We start from the raw sequence: 26,188 nt of genomic DNA, 5'->3' as shown, positions 1-26,188 counted from the left end.
CGGTTGTTGACGTCATGTGTTTGGCGAGGCTGCCCCTGTCCTGGCTGTGCTAGTTCGCGTGGTTTAGCAATTTCCTCCTGGAGAAGCAGCGCGATTCAGCGAGGCCTGCGGACCGAGCGCCGGACTGCCCCATCGCTCGGAATACATTCATCGTGGGATTTTGGCCTGATGTCATATTTGGCTATCCTCACCTATGGATGACTTGCTGGGTTACTTGAGAGGCGCACATGTCGTTCGTGCCTTAGCAGGGAAGCCAACATGTCGAATAGGAAAATTCTTCGAGAATGACGCGGTACCATTCAAAAATCGGTTCAAATGGCTCTCAGCACTATGGAACTTAACATCTGAGGTCATCAGTCCCCTAGAACTTAGAACTACTTAAACCTAACTAACCTAAGGACATCACACACATCCATGCCCGAGCAGGATTCGAACCTGCGACCGTAGCAGTCGCGCGGTTCCGGACTGAAGTGCCTAGAACCGCTCGGCCACCGCGGCCAGCACGCCATACCATTACCCAAAAACTTTTAACATAATCGACAACAGGCGCTAAAGGCTACATTCTTAGAAGAAAGAGAACAATACAATCTTGTATAATGAATTCATAGTAGGGTTCGACACAATCTTTCAATTGTTGCTTCGAAAAGATAAAGCTATGTTGTTTATTTTTATTTTATTTTTATTTATTTTTTGAGATAAATAACAGCCAAGCCATAGCATCGCAGGTATCGCAGAACACCGTTAGCATAATTAAACCAAAATGGTGCAGCCTGCTAAGTGGAGTATCGTGCGTTTATGCGTTTGTTGTATTTGAAGGGGAATAATGCTCCAGCGATCACTGATGAGTTGATTGAAGTGCACGAAAACGATGGGTCATTGTATGACATAGTGGTCAGGCAGCGGAGACGTTTCCAGCTTTGCCAAACAAGTCTGAACGAAGTGGCCGACTGTGTCTCTCTTATGAAACGGTAATCGCGAGAGAAGTGGAGATACTCGATGTCGATTATTGGCGTATTACAACCAAGGCGGTTGTAGACAAAGGTAAAAATTTGTCATGGATCCATTTTCAAAGTGTCGCACATTTTGGTTGTGAGAAAGGACGACGTCCGCTCAAAAAGTCTCCCAAACCGAGGCACCAACGAATTGTTGCAGCTTTCTTAGCCTAATTTAAAAAAATGGTTCAAATGGCTCTAAGCACTATGGGACTTAACATCTACGGTGGCCGACCGCGGTGGTCTTGCGGTTCTAGGCGCTGCAGTCTGGAACCGCGGGACTGCTACGGTCGCAGGTTCGAATCCTGCCTCGGGCATGGATGTGTGTGATGTCCTTAGGTTAGATAGGTTTAAGTAGTTCTAGGTTCTAGGGGACTGATGACCTAAGATGTTAAGTCCCATAGTGCTCAGAGCCATTTGCACCATTTGAACATCTACGGTCATCAGTCCCCTAGACTTAGAACTACTTAAACCTAACTAACCTAAGGACATCACACACATCCATGCCCGAGGCAGGATTCGAACCTGCGACCGTAGCAGTCGCGCGGTTCCAGACTGAAGCGCCTAGAACCGCTCGGCCACCTCGGCCGGCAGGCTAATTCGGATGACAACTTCAGCTGCATAATCGCCGTCGACGACTGCTGTGTGCGTCATTGTGACACCGTCAGATCACTGCAGGCGGAGAAAACATATGGATTCACCACAGCCGAAAAAAAGATGAAGCAACCGTCATAGGGCAAGGAAATGCTGAGCTTTTTTCGGAATAGCGTGATGTGTTGCTAACAGGTTGTGCTTGTCAGGGGAAAACTATCACAAGAGCACACAAGTGAGACATCCTGACCGGGCTACGGGAGGCTGTGTACAGGAAGCTTCGCCAGGAGCTGTCCAAGGGGCTACTTTTGCCCCGTAAAAACGCCTCAGCTCGCTGTGCGTGAGACACAATGTTGCTCTTTGGTCTCATATGCCGTATTTTCTATTTTCTTGACAAGGAATCCATTAAATTCTTCCATTTTCCTCACACGAGGAACTCATTGCGTGACACGCATTTCCCCAGTGGCGACGAATTGATTTTCGAGGTGAAACGCTCCCGAATAGTCCAAATAGTCCTCTTTGGTAACTGCGCTGCCAGGGCGTCAGATTCGATTCCCGGAAGGGTCGGGTATTTTTTTCACCTCAGGGACTGGGAGTTGCCTTCTCCTTACGTTCGTACCGTCATAATTGACACTACAGTACTGAAATGGCTGTATGGGCACTTTCTGAAAGCTAATAAATTTTTAAAAAAGCTACTTAATATGCAGACTTTTCTACCAATGTCTCCTCCAGGTCATCCATCGTTGGGAAAGATGTGTCGCATTGCAGGGTGGATAACTATGTAGAGGAGGGTTAACACCATCACCAGATTTCGTGTTCGCAGCTTGATTATTTTGAGATGATACTTAATAGTTTATGGCCACCCGTCACACGGTGCCAACTCTGTGTGACTCGGGAACACGCGACAGACTCTAGTCAGCGAGGTAACTGGACGCGCTTTCAGCCGAACAGGTCGGCTGCCGCTACCGACAGGAAGACGCGAGGGGGACGCGTCAGTCCGTGAGCTGGCGGCAGCACAGTATCTGAGCGCCAGTAAACTGTCGCCGAACTGAGCGGCCGCGACGCTCATAAATCTCGAGTCTTTGCGCGGATCCCGAAATATGAGGGCGGTGGGCCTATTCTGGACGCAGCCCTTCGCTTTTCCTTTCTTATTTTTTTTCCCCATCAGGCCCCCCTTTGTCGGGTGTGATTTGTGGCCGCGAGAGGGGGAGCAGGTGCTACTTACTGCGCCATGATCGGCCGCAGCGTCACGTTCCTGGTGGCGCACTGTCTGGCGGGAGGAGACCCGAGTTTTTAACAGGCAGATGCGGGCGCTCGGTCCACCCTCGTACGTCTGCTTCTTCCAATTTTAGTTTTACTTATCTGTTATTTACATTTCCCTTGTAGTAGGAGGACTGGAAACGGCCATTCTATCGCTCTTTACCATTTGAGTGTGCTACTTAGTGGAAACTCGTCATGGCGAGACCGGGACTGTGTAAAAGTACGGGATAAAAACGTATACGTAGACTCCATGTATAGGACCTGGCGGGCCGATTCGTACTGACCGACCGCCGTGTCATCCGCCAGTGGCGTCACTGGATCCGGTATGGAGTTCAGCACACCGTTCTCTCGGCCGTTGTCAATTTTCTTGACCTGGAGCCACTACTACTCGGTCAAGTAGCTTCTCAGTTGGCATCATGAGGCTGAGTACCCCCCGTTCCAGTCCTCACGCCAAGGAAAAACCCCTGTCACTAGATAACAGAACGCAGCATGTCATTCTCAATGGAGAGAAGTCTTCCGTGGTAAGAGTAATTTTAGGTGTGCCGCAGGGGAGTGTCGTAGGACCGTTGCTATTCACAATATACATAAATGACCTTGTGGATAACATCGGAAGTTCACCGAGGTTTTTTGCGGATGATGCTGTGGTATATCGATTGGTTGTAACAATGAAAAATTGTACTGAAATGCAGGAGGATCTGCAGCTAATTGACGCATGGTGCACGGAATGACAATTGAATCTCAATGTAGACAAGTGTAATGTGCTGCGAATACATAGAAAGAAAGATCCCTTATCATTTAGCTACAATGTAGCAGGTCAGCAACTGGAAGCAGTTAATTCCTGGGAGTACGCATTACGAGTGATTTAAAATGGAATGATCATATACAGTTGATCGTCGGTAAAGCAGATGCCAGACTGAGATTCATTGGAAGAATCCTAAGGAAATGCAATCCGAAAACAAAGGAAATAGGTTACAGTACACTTGTTCGCTCACTGCTTGAATACTGCTCACCAGTGTGGGATCCGTACCAGATAGGGTTGATAGAAGAGATAGAGAAGATCCAACGGAGAGCAGCGCGCTTCGGTACTGGATCATTTAGTAATCGCGAAAGCATTGCGGAGATGACAGATAAACTCCAGTGGAAGACTCTGCAAGAGAGACGCTCAGTAGCTCGGTACGGACTTTTGTTGAAGTTTCGAGAACATACCTTCACCGAGGAGTCAAGCAGTATATTGCTCCCTCCTACGTATATCTCGCGAAGAGACCATGAGGATAAAGTCAGAGAGATTGGAGCCCACACAGAGGCATACCGACAGTCCTTCTTTCCACGAAGAATGCGAGACTAGAATAGAAGGGAGAACCGATAGAGGTACTCAAGGTACCCTCCGCCACACACCGTCAGGTGGCTTGCGGAGTATGGATGTAGATGTAGACGTAGAACCCTGGTCCTCCACATGTCGGTCAGCCGTCTTACAGAAAAAGTCTCCTCAGTGAACACAGTCAGCCATATCAGCGTTGCTACAGAAGTTTATCCACCTGATTCGTGCTTTGAAACTTAAATAAACGCCGCTACTCCCATTAACAATAAAAAAATGGTTCAAATGGCTCTGAGCACTATGGGACTTAACATCTGAGGTCATCAGTCCCCTAGAACTTAGAACTACTTAAACCTAACTAACCTAAGGACATCACACACATCCATGCCCGAGGCAGGATTCGAACCTGCGACCGTAGCAGTCGCGCGGTTCCGGACTACAGCGCCTAGAACCGCATGGCCACCGCGGCCGGCCAGTAACAATAAAACATTCAGATACTAACTTAACAGCAAATGTCACAATAAAATAATCGCATCGGCCAAAAATCTTAAGAACTTCCCTGGAGAAATAACGCTAATAGTGTAACACTACCTCTGGTCTAGACAACAATCTCAATTTGCCTCGTGCGACAGTCGAGAAATATCTCCAGGTATATTATATAGTTGAAACCATTCACTGATGGTTGGATTCCACACAGCTACGAAATTGAGGGAACGTTTATTATTATTGTCCATCACCTTCTGTTGCAAATAGTGACAGACTTTTTCTGTGGGATTAAGACTGGCTGATTTAATGGGCTACTCGAGGAGCGACAGGCTGTCTCGAGTCTTCGCCAATCCAATAATGTATGTGTGCAGCCCTGTTAATATGGTTGCTGTCGTCTTGGAAGACTGGAATGTCTACAACACAGTCATCATGAATACGTAGAAAGACACGCGGGCCAGCCGCGCGGTCTTGGGCATCTTGCACGGTCCGCGCGGTTTCCTCCGTCGGAGGTTCGAGTCCTCCCTTGGGCATGGGTGTGTGTGTAGTCCTTAGCGTAAGTTAGATTAAGTTAGATTAGGTAACGTGTAAGCTTAGGGATCGATGACCCTGTGAGTGTGTGGGTTTTATTTTGTCAAGTTGCACAATGGATTGATCCAACAAGTACCCTTTGGCTCCTGCAAGAAACAATTTCCACCTCACACTACCACAGAAGTCAGACAGACGCTCCTAATGTACCAACAACAACTGCCTGAAAAACATTCAGCAACAAATATCTTCTGGAGTCGTCCGCTGTAAGGAAAAGATACAAAAATATTCTATATATTCTTACGTAACTAGTGGGATACTTGGGTACAGGAGTATTGCTGGTTAGTGTAAGAAAAACATTAAACGAACGAAAAATCTGAGAAATCAAGTGAAACTTTTCTTATAAAATGATAATAAATTGCTGGGTTCTTTTTGGAACAGTAGATTGCCTCTTATGGATAGGAATGCTATTATTTTATAAAGTATGGAAAGGTTCTTTTCTCCCTTTTCTTTAAGAATGTTATTTACTTGGCAGAATGGCTGAGAGCCGCGCCTACACAACTTGAATAACTTTTCCAGGTATGGTCAAGGCTGTCACGTGAGAAATGTAATGGAGTGTGCTGTTATGGAGGACAGATGGGGCTTGCAAACGCTGTAGCGCACAACACCGTGAGCTGCGATTACTGCTGCTTCCGTCGCTCGCTGCTGACAAATAACACAACTATCTCTTTCTATCTGGATTGACCTTTCCCAATCAAACTCTCCGTACGCCTTGATGAAGTCAAGGATTCCTATCTGCCCCTAGTCTAACTATTGGCGTGGTACACCAGTCAGATAACCAGTCCACCGCGATGCCACTCAATACTCGCTCGCAGGCGTTTAACTATACTCTGTCTGTGTTCACACCGCACATAAGTGTGGTGGCCAACACAGTGAACAACGCTTGATCGCGAACGACTCAATATGGAGTGTCACTCTGATTCACTAACGGCAGAGGTGCACTCCCAGGGAAGTACTGAGAAGAGACTTTGTTCCTCGCTCTTTGCGTACACGTACGAGCGCACTCGCTCTTGTTACGTGTTCCCGCTCCAAGAGCGACAACGGAACGGCCCTTCATTCTGGAAAAGTTGCCAGGGTATATCATTCACTGCCTTTCCATCATTCCTCTGACTCTTCGCGTCAGAAATATTCCGCCAATCAGCGTTGCTTTTTTAAACGGTAGAATGACGTTTCGTTTAAGTCGACCAATGCGGAGATCTGTAGCATCTCCGTTAGGCGTATACTGTCCTGTGAGAACTCCATAGCTACGCGGTCGGCCCGTGAAAAAATGGGTCTTCTGGGCGCTCCCACACAATGTAGCGGAATCTGCTTTTAAGTCGAACACAAAGGTCGTTATCCCTTCGCTCTGGCAAAAGCTGTCTTCTCTCTGGGCAGTCGCTTCAGCCGAAGTAGGTATGTTGTTGACCCAGCCCTCTGAAGGGAGGGTCTTCCCAGCAGGCTGGTTTCCTCTTTGGAACGAAAATTCCTGTGGCCGTCATGTTGTGTACGCCAGCCTCGACTTTTTTCAACCTCGGTGTGCACTTGCAATTTACTTATTAGATTTGCAAAAAATGGTTCAAATGGCTCTGAACTTCTGAGGTCATCAGTCCCCTAGATCTTAGAACTACTTAAACCTAACTAACCTAAGGACATCACACACATCCATACCGGAGGCAGGATTCGAACCTGCGACCGTAGCGGTCGCGCGGTTCCGGACTGTAGCGCCTAGAACCGCTTGGCCACTCTGGCCGGCTTAGATTTGCATATCGCTTACATGAATTCATACAAAATTGATTCTACCTTATCGAGTTTTGGTTCGAATAAAGCGTCTTGATGTGCAGAATACGATTGTGAGGACGGAATATGTAAGAAATGAAGGTCAGGAGACCACGCCACCTTACAACCTCAGCAGTTTGGTCCCATAAGACCTTACCACAAATTTCCAAAAACAATATGTAGAAGAATGGGCAACATAAGGTCACCAAGAATGTTGAAAGAGACTATTGGTTCATGCTCACCATAACCTGAATAAGTCATCGTAAGATAAAGATCACTGAAACGACAACTAGCAACCTTCGGCTTGAACTATAAGGGGCAGTGAAATGAAAGCGAACACCTGCCACCACGGAACCATGGTATGCTTTCATTCAAAAGTAATCACGCATTAAGACATTTATCGCTCTGGTAGAAGAGACGATGAATTCCTTTACAGCAGAACGATGTCGACCGCTGACGGATCCGCAACCGCTTCACGCATTTCTTTCTTCATTTCGCCAAGGATGTAAAAATAACACCGTGAATGATCCGGGCTGAACGGGGGATGTTGCAGTGTTTCCCGAACCAAACTGCTGCGGTTTAGCCTTTATCCGGTCGGCACTGTAGAGGGCGGGAGTTGTGCAACCGGATGCTTCCTTCCGACAGTATTCCCGGGCGTTTTGGGCTTATGGGCGCCGCAGTGTCAGAAAAAGTCTCTCTATAGCGCTGCGTACTGATTGTGGTATTACATTGAAGGAACTAGACGTGCAGAGAGCCCCTGCAATCGAGGAAGATCATCATGACTCCCCGGTAGGACTTTTTTTTTGGAGAGATGTGGGATGTTTCCACTGTTAGCTTTGCCGTTAGTGCTCGGGCTGTCGGAAAGCTGTCGGACGGAATGATCCTGTTGGGCGATAATGCTCGCCACCACATTGCCATTCTGGCGATTTCGTTGGAAAACACGGCTACATCATATGTACAGCTCAAATCTTTTCCTTTGTGATTTCATATCTTCGGCGTCCTGAAGAAATACGTGTCTGGACGTCAGTTTCAGCTGGACGAGGAAGTGCAGGAGTGGGTGCGGTTGTGATTCCGGCAGCGGCCGACGGCTTTCAATGAAACAGGAATTGATCGTCTTGTCTCCCGGTGAGACAAATGTGTTAACGCGTGTGGTGGTTAGTTGTGTGACCCGCCACGTTAGCCGAGAGCGCAGTCTGCTTTCCGCAGCGCTGCGGCGAGGACGTCTTGTTTACGTCCCGTCCGCGCGGTCGCGAGTGCCCGTAGTTGTTTACTACTTCGTCGCCGCTAGTTTAGAGTCCATCACTACCGACGCAACATGGCACATTCATACAGACAAACCATCATCAAGATCAGTTTTCAAACCGATCATGCACGACCGCGAGCTTTTGAAGTGGAACGTTTTCTACGTGACGACGTTAAAATTGACCCGCGAGACATAATTGGTATCCATCTCTCTATCACGAGCAGTGTTGTCTACGTCAAGCTAGTAAGTGACGAGGTGTGCAACAGAATCGTGAGCGCACATGCGAACGATCTTAAATTCAAACATTCTTATGGCCATATTGGGGCGGTCTCTATCGATCACGCGGGGCTTGGTCTCCGTACGATACACGTCTTCGAACTCCCTTTCGAAGTACCACCGGACGTAGTCACCGCGGCTTTCCAGCCCTACGGCAGAGTGATCAGCCATATGGCCGAAAAATGGACCACCTTTACAACGTACCCCGTTCTTAACGGGGTACGACAGATTAAAATTGAACTGACCAAACATGTTCCGTCATATCTTGTCATCAGCGGATGTAGGGCGATCATTATGTATGACGGTCAGCCACGCACTTGTTCTGGTTGTGGCCAAGAAGGGCACGTCCGGTCGGATTGTCTCCGACGACGGCTTACTCAAATCCCGACAGGTGAATCTATGACTCCTCCTACGGTGACGACCCTTCCTCTCAATTACGCCGAAGTTACACGGGCAGCAACTCTTTCCGATGCTGACGACAGTAGTCCGATAGCCGCCCCCGATGGAGAGACCAAAATGGCTTCTGCAGTACAGGATCCGGCCTCTACAACGGCGCCCCCACCTGAAGATAATCACCGATCGACCTTGCAAGAAGGCGTGGATGCCAGAATGGACATTGACCCACGGGTTGTGCCGACAGCGGCTTTTCTTCCAGACACCGGAGCAGCTGACGAAATCCACCCACATTCAGATACTGAAACACACGTCCGTAAACAGCGTTCCCCGCGAAAACACAAGAGACGGCGGCGTGCTCCATCGGACGAGTGTTTGCAGCGATCGTCTGACATGGACTATGGAAATTCCGACGACGGTACCGGCGGTACAGAGGCCGCTGTAACTTCAAACTCAACAGATCGCCGTGGTGACGGCTTCAGCCCCTCAGACCCCACAGCACAGCAGGATCACAAGCAGACATCCGCTGCCGATTCCCAGCCAGCAGAGCCGATGGAGTCAGCGCCGAGTGCCGCAGCAGCCACTAACAGCCACCAACAGCCGATGGTGTTTCACGGCGACTGGGCGGACGACTGTGAGGAACACTCCTTGCCCATCGTGTCGGACGACACGGGGGGAAATTTACCCCACCAGTGTTGATCCTTTCCCGCCGTCAGTTACAGTGACGAGACTGCCTTACCAGGGTATTGATGGCCAACACGGATGCTGTGGATAGACCTCAAACTTATCGCGTTGCAACTATAAACATTAACACTATACGGACGCGCGCTAAGTTATCCTTGCTTCAGGATATGTTGAACTCTGCTTCCATCGACATAGCCCTTCTCCAGGAAGTGTACGTCGACGACTTCCCAGGCATGTACGGTTACGATGCTTGCGTCTCTCCAGCTTCCCCAACAGGCAGCGGTGTCGCTGTACTTCTTCGGGAAGGGATAGTGGCGGACGATATCCTGTTTCTGCCTGGGGCAAGAGGAATGGCACTCACAGTACTGGGGGTCCGCCTTATCAATATCTACGCACCTTCCGGGACGGACAAACGTCGCGAACGTTCACGATTCTTTGCGGAAGACGTCGCCCCGCTCTTCCAAGGCCGCCACGACCATCTGGTGTTTGGAGGTGACTACAATTGCGTACTGGCGCCCAGAGATCAACTCCCACGACATAATCCGTGCCCGGAACTCGGGACGCTAATTCGAGACCTGCAGATGGTGGACACTTGGGAACATCTTCACGGCCACCGACCGGGATTCACGCACTTCACAAGTCACTCTTCCAGTCGTATCGATCGGATTTATGTCTCACGCTCTCTCGCCGCTGGAACACAGGATGCGGAACTGTGGCCTGCAGCATTCTCGGACCACTCAGCTTACATTTGTGCCGTCACCCTGCGGCGGCAACAAGTGTGGAGAAGCCGCAGCCCGTGGAAATTAAACATCGCTCACCTGTCGTACCCGGATTGCCGCCAAGCCGTTGAGGATACGTGGCATTCGTGTGAAAATCGCCTCCGTGCATATCCCACAACGATCCGCTGGTGGTTGGACTGCGCCAAACCGGCACTGAGGCGAACGTTGATAACCTACGGTCGTGACCACGCTACCTGGCGAAGACATACACTCGACTTTTACTTCCGGGTCCCGCGCGACTGCGATGCTATGGCGCCGTCTCCGGAACGTCAAACGGCGGTCCACCGTGCTAAGGCTCAGATCCTCGCTCATATGCGACGCCACCTAGAGGGGGTAGTCATCCGCTCGAGGACGCAGGATCGGATACCGAGCGAACGCCCGTCAATGTTCCACGTCCTTCGTGAACGTAAACGACGCCAACGAGCGCTGATACGCTTCATCGACACGGAGGACGGTCATCGCCTCACCACGCAACAAGACATAAACACAGCGTTCTACAATCATTATTCCCAACTCTATTCCGCTCAGACCCCTGATCCGACAGCACTGGAGGACGTCTCTCAGACGATTTACGGCACCGTCACCCCGGCAATGGAAGCGGCCTTGATGGAAGAAATTACAGAAGAAGAAGTGATCGACGCCTTTCGAAAAGGTGCTGTCAACAAGTCTCCGGGTCCTGATGGCCTCCCCTTGGAATTTTACCGGACTTTTCAATATTTATTAGCCTCCCGATGGACGGACATCTGTCGCGAACTCCTATCCCCGGACGTGCCGCTCCCTGCGGCCCTTGTGGAAGGAATGATTATTCCTATTCACAAACCGTCCGGTGGCTCACGACTGCAGGACTACCGCCCGTTGACGCTATTGAACTGCGACTTTAAGATCTTTTCTCGACTGTTGGCGGCGCGGATACGCCAGACCCTACGAAATGTTATCCTACCCGATCAAACGTCATTAGGAGGCGACAATAATATTCAAACAGCACTCAGTGAATATCGTGACTTGATCTCACTGGCGAGGGCATGTCGTCTGAAGGGTGCACTGGCGGCAATCGATTTTAGTCAAGCTTTCGACCGAGTGGACCACAACTATTTGGAAGCGGTCCTCCAACATATGCGGTACCCACAGCCATTCGTCACTGTCGTCATGCGACTCCTCCGTGGCGCGACGTCCAAGGTGATCGTCAACGGCCGACCTTCGCAGCCCCTCACCATTTCTCGATCGATACGCCAAGGGTGCCCTCTGTCCACTTTACTTTACGCTGTGGCCATGGAACCTCTCCTCTGCGGCCTGCGCCAACGACTAACGGGTATGACGTTACGAGGCCACACTTTCCGGTGTAAAGCGTACGCTGACGACCTGGTGATTGTCATCCGCCACTGTGACGACACCGCTAGCGCACTAAATTGGATAACGAAATATGGCATGGCCGCTGGTAGTCGTATCAACGTCGCAAAATCGGTGGCGATGAACATCGGGGTCGGATTGTCTGAGAACAGTGTCACCCCCTTACAGCTCAGAGATAGTTTGAAATGTCTCGGCATTGACTTTACAGACGATATACGACGGACCGCTGCTCACAACTTTCGACGGCTTTTACGGAATGTTCGGACTGGAATTGCCAACAACCGCCTACGAGCCCTGGACGTCGTCCAACGGACCCAGTATGTTAACTCACATTTAGCGTCACGCATTCCGCACATCGCCCAGATATTACCTATACCGGTGATGTTAGCACGCCGTATACATGCGGCTTTTGGGTCCTTCGTGAGTTCAGGAATGCTTTTCAAGATCAAATATGAGACTCTCACCCTTCCTCCGGATCGGGGAGGGCTTGGCCTTTATCACGTTTATGACAGAGCGGTCGCCCTATTTGTGAGCACATTAGTCAAACTACGGCACCGCCGTCCGGACAGTCTGACCAGTTTGTTAATAGAAGAACTAGCACCGCCCTCCCTGTTGCCGCCTGTGCCGATACACCACGTCCCCTCCTCGCTCTTCTACATCGGTGTCTTTTACCTCGAACTCAGTTATGTTCGACTTGCCTTACCAGCGACTCAACTGGCGACGGCAAAGACGGTTTATAGGGTCCTACATCGTGGACGACCCGATAACGTCGTGGAGAGTAAGCACCCGAACGTCAACTGGCGAGTAGTGTGGAGGACAATTCACCACGTAACACTGGACACTGACGTCACGTCGATGTGGTATGTCACTGTCAACGGTAGGCAGGTGACCAGATCAAGGCTACATGCGATCCACATGGTGGACTCACCCACGTGCACGTACTGTGGCGTTCAAGACGACGATGAACACCGTCTTAGCTGTGGCGAGTCTACGGCAGTGTGGCACTTAGTGAGGCAAATGTCAGCATACTTCCTTCGGGTAACGCCGAATCATATCGACCCCAAGACTATCTTATTCCCGGATGAAACGTATTACCCACGCACTAAAACTAATGCAATGACGTGGCTTCGTGGACATGCAGTGCATTATTTGTTTCAAGACGGCACTAAGGACACTTTAAACTTTTGGAACTATTTGCAGGAACGACATTGCAAGATCCTCCGTAACCCTAAGTATCGACAATATTTTTCCAATTTTTTGTGGAGTGCGTTCCACGACCCTCCACGTAGCTGGAACATCACGGGTAAGAGAAGCTAAAATTACAATACGATGATAGAACACTACACGGTACGACGTGGGATCTACTTTCATCATTACGAGAAGTCATACCTGGATGATCCAGCAGATGGAGAGTTTCGTTGTGAACCCTCACACTCTGTAGCAGTATTTGCCCCATTTCCTCTTTTTGTCCCCGGTGCGAAAAGGTCTTCGCAGTTTTAGTTTCCCCATCCGGTGCAAGATGTAGCACTGGTTAATGGTGGTATGGATTCCACCCTTCAGTTTTGTTTCATGGTTTCCTTCGCCCCGCACTTTGTTCTCTTTCTTTATGCCTTTTTCTACAACTATTAGCGTGGTTTTAGTTATGTGCGTCCCCAACTCGACGCAAAGAGTGCACTTACTAGTTTTCAGTTCCTTACTGTTTTTTAACAAAAAAACAAAAACAAAAAAGCGCTAATGCGCTGCTTTGTGAACTCGGGTAGGAGCGCCGGCCCCGGATCGAATCCGCCCGGCGGATTAACGACGACGGTCGATGTGCCGGCCAGCCTGGATATGGTTTTTATGCGGTTTTCCACACACCCCTAGGTGAATACCGGACTGGTCTCTCTGTCCCGCCTCAGTTACACGGCTCGCAACCACCTGAACACATTCGCATTATTCCATGGATTGCGCTAGTCGCAAACAGTTGGGGTAGGCTAATTCCGTCCCGGGGGGGTACGGTGTGGTGGCCGGAAGGGCGTCCGGCCACCCCTTAATCTAACATTGCCAAATCCGTTTAACCATGCCGACCCTGCGTCCCTGCAGGAAAAAGGCACAAGCGAAAGTAGAAGAAGAAGAAGAAATGGTTAGTTTTGTGGCGGGTGTTCGGTTTTCATTTGCGTGCCACTCATGCATCCATCACTCACTGCTAGATAAACTTCTCATTGAACCATCAATGTACACGACGTCTTGTTTCATACGAAAAGAGGGAAAATCACGACTCCTCTGGTCATACTACACGCCCCCTCTGGCCATACTACACGCCCCTAGTCACCCACTGTCCAGTTTTTCTGCTGTGTCCCCCACACCAAATATCAGTTGCATGCCCTACCCTTCGCAATTTTCGATCGGAAAAAGCATGAAATGGACCTGCGTCCACTGGCAGCTGCAATTCCTGTCGGAATGGAAACGGATTGACAATAACAAGCAGTGACACTCCTCTCCGGTTCATGTCGATTACGACCTCTTTAGGACCCCTGCTCTTACGCTATAGTATATAGCTGCGAGCAATACACCGTTCCCTATATACACATCGGTCAGTATGCGCTTATACATTTACAAATAGGACGCTTCACTCACGGCGTGATCGCGAGCACACGATGCTATTCTGCCGCTTCTTCACGTCGGCCCTCTTAATCAGCTGATTCCATACATTTTTAAATGCACACACCGCCATTTGATTGTATTGTTGTTCATTTAATTACGACCGAGGTTTCGGCCTTTTATGCCGTTTTTAAGTGATTGAGTTTAAGTCACTAACAAATATCGCAGGCCATCAAGCCCAAAACTGGTCATAAAGTAAGAAAAATATTGGCTCCCCACGAAATGCCAGATGCTCATTGGGAACGAATATTTGAAAACGGCCGGCCGGGGTGGCCGAGCGGTTCTAGGCGCTACAGTCTGGAACCGCGCGTCCTCTACAGTCGCAGGTTCGAATCCTGCCTCGGGCATGGATGTGTGTGATGTCCTTAGGTTAGTTAGGTTTAAGTAGTTCTAAGTTCTAGGGGACTGATGACCTCAGCAGTTAAGTCCCACAGTGCTCAGAGCCATTTGAACCATTTTTTTGTTTGAAAACGGCATAAAAGGCCGAAACCTGGGTCGTAATTAAATAAACACCAATACAGTCAAATGGCAGTGTGTTCATTTAAAAATTATTGTATGACTGTTGCTCAGCAACATCAAAAACTAATTATATGCAGCTGGCTGGTACACACACACACACACACACACACACACACACACAGAGAGAGAGAGAGAGAGAGAGAGAGAGAGAGAGAGAGAGAGAGATCGAGGGAGAGAGAAGCACACCACATTTCACGGCTTACGTACCGGTCAGTATGCTCATTTCAGAGTGTAACAAATACATGGTACATATAATTAAACTTTCGCTACTTGAGAAGGTCTGGACATAATTTCGCTGTTTTTTGCAGCACACTGCAAACGGTGGATCACGAAATGTTCAGGTGTCGTGACACACCTCGTGCGCTGAAGATCGCGCACTGCGTCCAGCATCCTCATCCACGGCAACGGTAACTTCTTCGGTTTCTGCCAGGAGCAATTCCAAAGTCGCCCGTCAGGTCCAACTTTGGAATCATGTCCTTCAACGCCGGTGCGGAAAGATGATCTCTCCGTCTTTCTTTGGTGTGTCGATAGTCACGAAGGCCAGTAGCACAGTGCTGTTGTTTTGATACAACAGCCTTACGAGTAAAGCCCTGCACACCTTGTCCACACTCATGTTGACTGTCTGCAACTGTAGTGTACGCTGATGCTTGTGTTTCAACCCTATCGTGCAGTATCAATACCGGCGTCCAACAGCAAGTCATGACACTAAAACTAAAAACGCAAATACGGCAGCGCAAATTCTGAACTTCGTTCCTATAAAGTGGGGTACCCATACGAAAGTAGTTTTCCCTCTACACCGGCTCAAGTAGCAAAAGTTTAATTACAGCCACCCTGCATTTTATGCAGTAGTCTTTCATTCACAGCATGATTATAAGCGAATAAAGAATTGCCTACACATCACTGATTATTTCATCCTACTCGGACAATTACCGTGAAGATTGAGCGAGCATAATCGGTCATGTTTTCCGTACTCTTCACACTTTGCTACGTACAGAACAAATAATTTTCCACGTGCTTAAGATAGAACTAACAGGAAATCGTTCCTCGCATGCGCTTTCTGCTGTAATGGTCGCGACTAAAACAAACGAAACTAATCAAACACCAATATTATTCTGGAAAATTGTGAACTCACATTTCTCTGATAACGAATGCCCGGTGTCAGAGGTTATACCGACAATATGCTTTGACACTGCATCGCTCCGTGCTGCCCTTAGCTAAATGCAGGAAACGGCAAACTCTTATTTAAACTGCTCGTATCTCATCGTTCTGTTTAACTGGAATGTTTTAACAGTGGTGTGCTCCTGAATTTTTGACTGTTTGGGAATGAAGTTCCAACTATTTTTATTTCTTATTTGCTCTCATCTTTTCTGAATCCATAAATTCACCGGGACGTGGAAACAGTACGGAAAAAATAAGTCATTTTCAGTTTGCGTGCTGATGAGCGCAGACTGCTTTGCAGACAGAAGTTGGTGCTGTGTTTGGTCGAACTGGGTGACGAGTGCCATCACCAACAATCGTTCGCATTGTTCTTCACTGAACATATATGCTCTAAAGCGATGTACGCTCTCCAGCTTACCGGGTGTATTTACAAGGAAAACGTTTAGAACATTTTTCCAGTATTATTTTTTTTCAACTTGATATCGCACAGTGGGATTATTTTCATTAAATAGAACTCATTTGCTACCAAAAACTTGCATTAATTGTCCCTCACAATGCCTTAAGAACGAAGCCTTTTTTCTCAATAATTTGCATTACTTTTTTGTTTCATGTACTCTCTGTTAAATGTCACTGCTATGCTTGAATATGCAAAAAGTTTTGTGTATCATAACTTACAAGTTCATAACGTCAGAACGTTGCTGGTTTGTGCAGTATTGTGTACAGGGTGGAGCAAATTAATGTGACCCGGAGAACAGAGCTACAGGGTACAAAGAAACACAGCAGAGGAAAGGAAATACGGTACTAACATGACGATAGCAGATGTTGAAAGTCAACGCTACTAATCTTGTCGCAGATTTGGGCCCTGCTCAGCAAGTTGCTTGATTCAGATCAAAGCTGTAGACTCATACTAAATGTTCTGCTGCAGTTCTTAAAGACTATGAGGGTTGTTACGATACACCTCAGACTTGAGGGCTCCCCACACAAAGTAATCACACGCTGACAGGTCAGGCGATGCGATGTCCAGCTAAGGCCGCGACCAGACTGACCTCTGCTAATAACTCCGCCAGGAGTGAGGATTGTGTAAATGTGCTCCAAGACTCGGTCCGCTGTATGGGCAGTTGCTAGATCCTGTTGGAAGTAATTATAGGTCTTTTGCTCCTCCTTTAATGCAGCCACAAATTGTGTCAAAATGTTGGCAATGTAATACGCCTAAGTCATCGTTAAGTCATCGTCTGATGAAGAACGATGGGACCAATAATGCGGCGTACAGACACTGCACACCACACCTCGACTTTCTGGTCACGCAATCGTGTTTCGTGGACATCAGTTAATGGCGTCCAGGTTGGTCCTGTAATCCTTGGAAACTCAGGGACTGTCACCGTTTAGAGAAGTGTTCATACTAGGCTACATACAGTATTTCAACACCAGCCTACACAGTTCCGCAGGTATGGACAATCAGATCAGCTTCGTTCCTGCATTTAGGGCTTTCTAGCGGGTACAACTAATAATTCCACGGAGAGAATAAATAAAAAGAAAACCAGTTTAATGTCACGTGCTGTGGGAACGCTGAAAATCGGCGTGAGGACGGAGGCCGATAGAAAGTAGCTGTCCAAAGTGGCCGACGGCTTGGAGAGACACAATAGCCCTTTGTAAAAAGGTGGAAGGTGTGCGACGCAGCGTAACTCCGCCGGCAGGATGGCGCCATGACAACAACAGGCAACGGTTCTTCCTGCCTTCTGCACCTAAAATAGTAGAGACCGAGAAATCGAAAGGCAACAAATCACAGCCCTGCACTTCAATGCGTATGGCCTGTTTAGTAACAAGGAAAATTGAAATATTCGGGGTATGCAAACAAAGATGGTCTGGCTCCTACCGAATCATCTAGAGAGATTTATTATTTTTTTTTAAAACAGCAGCTCCTGTAAGATGATATTGTTAAAGTAGCGTGGCGGGAAATACCGATCCCTGACTGGTTGGCACACACATTCGTTGAGTGAACCTGTCCAGAGCCGATACCTGTAGAAAACTTCACTTCTTCCTGGGCCCCCGTGAGCGATGGATGTGCACGACTTCTGCTTCGACACACGCGAGGTGGCGCGAGGTGGTGGATAGGTTTTGAGTGTAGCAGTTCCTAACATTGTTGCGCTGGCATGGATTTTGCCTCTGCAGGGTCAATTTGTAGCCTAGCCATTTTCATGTAAACAATTAGCGTGTGAATTAACTTGTGCTACCGAAAAGCAAATCATCAAAAATGGTTCAAATGGCTCTGAGTACTATGGGACTTAACTTCTAAGGTCATCAGTCCCCTAGAACTTATAACTACTTAAACCTATCTAACCTAAGGACATCACACACATCCATGCCCGAGGCAGGATTCGAACCTGCGACTGTAGCGCCTAGAACCGCTTGGCCACTTCAGCCGGCGGAAAAGATAAGGTTGTTCGTTGGCACCGCGGTCGCGCGGTTCCAGACTGTAGCGCCTAGAAACGCTCGCCCACTCCGGCCGGCAGCAAATCATCATTATGTTGTAAATGAAGCATGACTACTGTAATAAAACTCAGCCTTACCTTGATTTAGCTTTGCTTATTCCTGTTTGAGACCTGGGGGCGACCTTTCTATCGGTTCCTGCTGATGTTGTAGACATGCCGAACGCAGAGTGTTGGGTGTCTTGTTGTGCGACAGGGCACAGAGGTGGAAGTACAGGTTGAGAACAGTTTTGCTGGAGCATTACAGAGCTGACCTCGTCTGTCATTAGTACGATATAGCCACCAAATTTGAACCACCTTACACCATCGCAAACTCAACACGCCGTTCTTAAGGACGCGATATCATCAGATGTGAAAGTTTCTTGTGAGTATGGTTGATAACGTCGGAAATATCATGAGGCTGTTGGCGTCTGTTGTTGTACATGGGCAAGTTCCAGTGTCAGAAAGCTGCAGTGAGATTCAGGAAACCTGCACAGGTTCCACGCTTGTATGAGGATTTGTAGTCAACTCATTAAGAAAATTAATGTATCGTGTCACGCTTAAGTTAGTGGAAAGACGCATTACTGTTCGCTTGCGCTATCGGCGATTGATCACTGGAAACAGTAGCGACCGTAAAATACCTGCAACAAACATCCGAGCTACCTCTAGTGGAACGACCGAATAAAACTAACTGTAGGAAAAGCAGACGCCAGGATGAGGTTCCTTAGATGAATTAACAAGGAAATGTGGCTCAACCACGGAAGAAGTGGTATACAAACCACTTGTTGGATCGATTCTCGAGAACTGCTCTTCAGTTGTGGGCTCTTACCAGATAGGATTAATATACAGAAAATATCCACAGAAGAATGGCGCGTTTCGTGATCAGGAGGTGGGTAGGGGGGGGGGGGGGGGAATTCTGCTAAGTACTGGCGGGTTACAAAGTAATTTGTCGCACTCCAGTGTTAGACAACACTAGAGAGGCTGTTCAAATTCCGGGAGTGAGTTCTCCAACAAGAGTCAGGCAAACTGTTAATCCTTCCCGCTTAAATGTCACTGGACAACCACGACGGGAAAATGAGAGAATTCAGGGTTCATACAGGGAGCTAACTACAGCCTTTGTTCCTACTGCAGCGTCCTTGAAATGGGATGGACGACAGGGATTGGCGACTGACCCCCCAACACAACAAATGCAACGTGTTACGCATTATTGGGCAAGATGTCCCTTTATTGTATCATTACACGATGGCAGAGAAATCAATGGAAGCAGTCACATCCACACAATATCGAACAGTATGTGTACCGAGCGATTCAAAGTGGACTATATAAAACTAATCGCTCACAGGAGATTTACCAAGAAGTGTTCTTCGTGTTCTTCTTCTCGTGGGCCATTCCCGATTGGAACAGGGAAGGGGGGGGGGGGGGAGAGTTAGGAGTGTTACACAAAGTACCCTCCGCCCTCCCACTCAACATAAGACGGCTTGCGGGTTTTATATGTTTATGCTGATGTAGATTAAAATGAAATTGGTTTTTACTTGGTCCCGTCATGGGTTAACAAATTTTGCCCAACGTGTCTTTTAGCTAATTGATTCCATCATTAATGAGATTCTGGAATGGCTCTGAAATATTGCTGCTGCAACATATCTACTGGACACAAAACGTTTGACAGCTACAAATTTGTTTTACATTAGTGAATGCGTGAAGTCAAGTGGTGCACAGGAGGGACTGGGGAACAACTATACTTAACTTCCCTGTGTTCCCATCGATACTTTTCAGTCTAGGCTCTACTCACAAACTTTTTCTTTCATTGGCCCAGATAGCTTCTATATTATACGGCACTTATTGTTTTTCCCTTTGGAAGACAAATAATAACAATCCCTTTCCTATTTCAGAAAACTGTCCACAACATATTGTGCACCTGAAGTGTACTTTGGTTTTCTCGGTGGGAGGCAGCGTTTTAAAACGAAAGCACAGGAGGAGAAAGAAAATAACCAAAGCACAGGCACTAAATTTTTATATGATGCCTGTGTGGGTGAAATGAGGCACATTCAAATATTATTGCAGACACTAGAGCCACCTGGTTCTGACGAAACGTTGTCATGATAGGAATAGTAAGCAGCACGATTCTATTTGGTCATTATTATGCCTCCTACTGTATTTTCAGAAAGAATGAAGAAAGTAACGTGACTTGCGCACATAATAAATCCTCGTCTTGAAATACATCACAAACAAGGACTCGGTGTCGCGATGTGTGCAGTACTCTCATAGCACTCCGTATGTCCGTAGCCATGAGTAACGCACAGCTCGGAGCAGCTGTTAGAAGACTGCCAAATACTATAGGCAAATGAAACTGAAGGCTTATGAGCGGTGCCTGCTGTAGAATCGCCCTGGCATGTAGTACCTTCATCAAGAATCTGCTGAGGTTTTCTTCAGCTTCTCCTGCACTGCAAGGTTTAGGCACTTGTGTCTGCTCCGTTTTCATTTTTCACTGCCACCTCATGCTAGATCTTCCCTCGCCCCTTCTTACTCTTGGCTGACAAAACATGGCCTAACGTGGGATTCTCTACACTCACTATCTGTAGGTGATATTTTAACAATGTTTTATTTTCTTCAGTCTTTTCATTAACATTATAAATATCTAGTTAACTCCTAATAGCGCCATTCCCTGTAAGGTCTTTCCCAGTAACACCTCTCACTTCCTGAGACATCTCATTTCCGATTCTTGTAATTTACTTTTATCTCCTTCTTTAAGGATCCATCACCCACTTTCACACAGCAATACAGGAATACCCACGGTTTTATAAAATTTTAATTTTGTGTCTTTTATTATTTTGTTCCGGAATGCTTTCTTTACCATTCAGTCTATTGAATGATATTTGCTGCATTCTTGTCCACATGGTAGCTTATATCGCATCCCAAAAAACTGAATCTGGATATCTGCTCAAGTAGTGTATTATCTATTAGTACTTTCGAGCCTGGTTGGTAGTGGGGGGGATAGCGTTTCCTATGATGAACCATGATCGCAATTTCCTCCACGGGTATACGAAGGTTATATGCTCTATTATACACTGATTTCTGTAGCTCATTTTTAGTTTATTCCAAAATTGTTACTTTTGTCAGGATTCATAATGATATTAACATATTTATTTAATTTGTACACCCGAATTTACTACCTGTTTCCAGTTCGTAATCAAATAATTTATACATCCATTAAATGAGGTTTGAGAAAGGCTATAGTCCTGTTTAAGTCCCTTGTTGGTTGCGATTTCAGCAGTTTCATTATTGCCGACTTTTATCATTACTTTTGTGTTCTTGTATAATATTTTCATAGCTGCAGTAAGTTGTATAGGAAATCCAGCTTTAATCATTACGTCCTTTCCGTTCACTATGTCAAAATATTTTTCGATTCAATAAAGCTATATGTGTCTCTAAACTATATTATCACTGCGTAAGCGGCATTTCCGCAATCCACTTTGCTCATCTAATAAAGGGATCTCTGTTACGGTTTTTATACGAAGTATTAATTATTTTTCCAAACATTTTGTAGGCTGAGTTTTGGAGGCAAATTAATCTATAATTTTCACAGTTGCTTCTTTGACGTTTTTTTTAAAAAAAACTGATATCTCCTCCACATGTATCCTACTCTACTGTAGTTATAAAATGAATCTATGACTTACGGTGTGGTAGCCTAGTTATTTGTTAAGCGTGGTTACTTTTTCGCTTACACTCGTCTTCATTGTCTGGTGTTTTATTCTGCAGGAATTTTTTGTGTCCTGTATCCTCTTCTTCAACGACTTTTGCGATAATTTAATTCCAAACTCTTATTCCTTTCTTTTTCCTAACGTTCTTTATTCCCAATGTCTCATATGCCGCTTCCTATTCATTATTTAATATTCTGCCATTCTTTCCTGGATTATTTGAGTGTCTTGTAAATATTTCTGTCGATGACTTTGATAAAATTTTCGAAAATCTACTTATTCTACAAGGTACATCTTAGTGACATCTTCATACTTTGTATGTCTTCTTGGTCGAAGTTTCTTCCCCTTCGCTATCACTGAAACTGTTGCGATAACTAAATAGTGACCTGAACAGATATCGCTTCCTCAGTGTGCGTGTGTTATATCTTGATCTTAATTACATATCCTGTCGTTTGCGATTACGTAGTTTATTATAGATCTATGACTCCTAGTAGTCCATATAATCTTATGTTTCTCTTTTTTCCTAAAAATGTGTTAATGACCTTCAACTGGTTGAAGGTACCAAACCGTATAAGTTAGTCACCATTTTTGTTGATGTACTGTTCTTCGAATGTATGCACAACTCCTGAGATAGATGCTGCGTACTCTAGTACAAAAATCTCCGTAACTGAGAACTGGATATCTTTTAACTACTACAGTTTCCAGTTTGTTGTGTACATTCTGAATTTGTTAATGCCATGTTAATAGCAGAAGTGGCTCTCCAAGAATTCTTAATCAGTTAAATGCAACCAGCATGACGTTCCAACTTCATCTTTCATTGTTTCAGGTAACATATGGATAATGACCTGGTCAGCCGGAGAACACTGACTGACGTTAATATGAACTAAAGAACCTATCTCTAACAGGTAACTATGGCTGTTTTTTCTGTTAATTAAGAGTCGATATGGTTTTGAAGAAAGAAATAATGTTCTGTGAATCTATTTCTTCGCAATTTATCCTTGGTTTACAGCAGTTTTTTATCGCATTTCTTTCTTGAATTCATCTTGACTACTGATACGTTACTGTAAAGTTCTCATATGTTTTCTGCAATTGTAAATAATTCAGCTTTACTGTTCTGAGACAAAGATGAATGAGCACACTGCATGAGTAGTGAAGAAGATCCCTGACTCTGTGTTTAGTCTTATCCGTGGTTGTCTTGTTAGTCAGTTGTGCAGCGCTGAGACATTCTTATTTGAGGCACAGCAGCGAGCAATTGAGTTTTTCAGAGAATGAGGTCTGTTACTGTAAATCTGGGGGAATTTATCGGGAATATTTTATTCTGGAGACGCAAATTCATTTAATACTTTCTTGTTACTTATGTTAATTGAGGATATTTTGGAGGAATTTTAAAGGTATGTTTGTAGTTTCGTTGTTGTGTGAGAATTTCATGATTATTAGAGTCTTCCTATGTTGTGCGGTCTTTTTGTCAACAATCAGAGTTTGATTTCTTAAAAACGTGTCTCTTTAAAGTAAAACCCACCTCCATGATTCATAGTAAAGTTTTTAATTTTTATCGTGTGTGTATTGCACCTTGCGCCACACGAAGCAGCAGATTGTTTCTGACAAGAAGTATTTAGAGTAGATTATCTATCTTTAGCTGCTGCGCCTGCTGATTTGTATTTGCTTTCGAGAACATCGGTACTCCAGAAACATAAAAGCAGCATGGAGACCAAGAGGTAAGTCACTTTAATTTCAGAACAGATCTCATCTTGCATTCTTGGTGAAACAATGTGTAATCAGGATTGGAAGGCGTCGCAGTAGCAAGTACTTTACTTTTCAGTGGACAGTATGGGTAATTTCGGACAGCTATTTTCCTCCGATTAGACAAGTAATTTACTTTTGTAGATATTTTCAGTCTAACATTTCACTCCATAACACGCATCGTTCATAATGACCTTCGGTACCGAGTTTTAGTTATACGTTTTCACTGAGCGCACAATTTGTTTCTTTTGGCACTTTATTAGGTTCATTTTCTTTGTTTCAAATTTTGTATTTCAGGAAGTTTAAAATTTTATTTCACGACACTGGTCACATGCGCAACAAATGTCCAAATAATTCAGTTTTGCTCAGCAACTGAATACGCTTCCAAAAGTACACGTCACATGAGGAGGAAGTTTTCGAAAAAAGTGTATTCTGTTTTATCTCATATAGACAAATTTTATCTTTTATTGATTTAACGACTGTTAGTACAGACAACTTCAATATATACTTTTTCAACCACCTGACCAAGCTGTAATGTTGCATGTAAGTTCTACAAAGTTCCTGTGCGTCTTTTACATATAGTTGCCAAATGAAGCAAAATGGAAATAAATCAATCCACAAATATGGTAGAGTAGATCTTTACTTTATTTATTGGTACTATCATGAATCGAACCTCGCATAACGTAATTACTTATTGATTTAACGACTATTAGAACAAACAATTTCAATATACACTTATTCAACCATGTGACCAAGTTGTAATGTTGCATGTAAGCTCTAATGTTACCAATTACGAAGTCCCTGTCCATCCTTTAAATATAGTTGCCAAATGAAGCAAAATGGAAATAAAGCAATCCACAAATACAGTAGAGTAGATATTTACTTTGTTTATTGGTACTCATTGCAAAGAATAGATAGAAGCTTTACATGTGACATATTTTTGTATTTTTCTCTTTTATATATTTTAATATAAGTGTAAACTCAAAAAAGTATGAAAACAGCAGGACAAGTGCTATTAAATTGTAAGCCAAGAAAGACGTAAAATATTCACCTGAAGCTGACTGAATAGTCGTCAGCCGAAATATCCCGACTATACGCCTACATTATCCGACTGCAACCCCGAAACCTCACTGAATGCTCATTACGCTGAAAAAAAACTTAAAGAAGCACAAGTAAGAACATATTTCTCCGTAATGCAGAGCATGATAATAGTATAAAGAATGAACTATTTAAAGAACATGAGTACAACGCAGATCGTCCGTACTCTGGCGTAAAATGATACAGTTTGTGGCACACGTCACAGTATCTGCTTGCGTAGATCCACAAAATCACACATTGGTTGGCTTATCACCATGGAATTCAGAGTGGTTAAACATCTATAATGAAAATCCAAGGCTATCGAATGAAATAACGGTTACTGATTTTCTTTTCCTTAGGTTTCAAGAAAAGGGCTATCGCTTCATCAGCAGATTTGCTATTAGTATTAAGTAATAAGATTCAATGAGTTATCGAGCTGAAGTCGATATGATAACCTGCATGTCTTCAGAAAGAAGCTTATCAAAGCGGGTTGGATGCATCATTTGTTAAAAATGATAGTAAATAGATGGTTGCTTGTGACTATGTAGCACAATTACTAAGCAATAAGAAAATGAGATTGACAAAAATGTAATGTGTAAACGAAAGTAAATAGCATCTTCCATGACAAAAAAAATAAGAAATAAAAAAAACGCATTGCAATCTGATCGATTAATCACAGCATTCCAGAGCACCCATGGACGCAAACTGGGAAGGACAAAGAAAGGAGCAGATAAAATACTATGTACAATGTACAATCTTAACTGTTTTGAAATCTGATTCAGACAGCGTATAAAGATTGTAGTGGACAATAAATAGAATTGTACGCGACCGCATTCTAGAATACGGAATTCTTTCTATGTGGTGGTGATGCTCTGTGGAGAAATTTTCGTAGTTGCGGAGTTGCGGAATATCAAGCGTGTAACGCAAAACTGGGTTACAAAAATTTTAAATCGATATGATTACATCACATGAGACAAAGAAATGATGCTACACAGCTACTTCCATTTTCTAGGATCGACTTTCAGCAGATAACCACATAGTAAAATTTAATGTAGATGAAATGATAGTGTACTTTAAGTAAGATTGAGTTCTCCTATACGAACCAATCGGTCCTTGCCTTCTCTGATCTTTGTGCCTTCTATAGCTGATTGATGGGGACGTAAGAAGGTGGAAGAGGGGTGAGTACGG

The 26,188-nt window shown here is 45.5% G+C and overlaps 1 long non-coding RNA gene across 2 annotated transcripts in view; it reads left to right on the top strand.

The window, feature by feature from the left end:
* LOC126418973 (uncharacterized) overlaps nucleotides 1-26,188 on the top strand; it is a 224,869-nt gene that overhangs the window by 148,336 nt on the left and 50,345 nt on the right. For both annotated transcript variants that reach the window (XR_007575920.1, XR_007575921.1), the window contains one exon: nucleotides 23,010-23,088. This is a non-coding gene — a long non-coding RNA (uncharacterized LOC126418973). The remainder of the gene's footprint in view (nucleotides 1-23,009; nucleotides 23,089-26,188) is intronic.

This window comes from Schistocerca serialis, chromosome 9 (genome assembly GCF_023864345.2).
Source record: "Schistocerca serialis cubense isolate TAMUIC-IGC-003099 chromosome 9, iqSchSeri2.2, whole genome shotgun sequence".
NCBI lineage: Eukaryota > Metazoa > Arthropoda > Insecta > Orthoptera > Acrididae > Schistocerca > Schistocerca serialis.
Note: the sequence above shows the minus strand (reverse complement) of the source record. Positions and strands in the feature narration are given on the sequence as shown.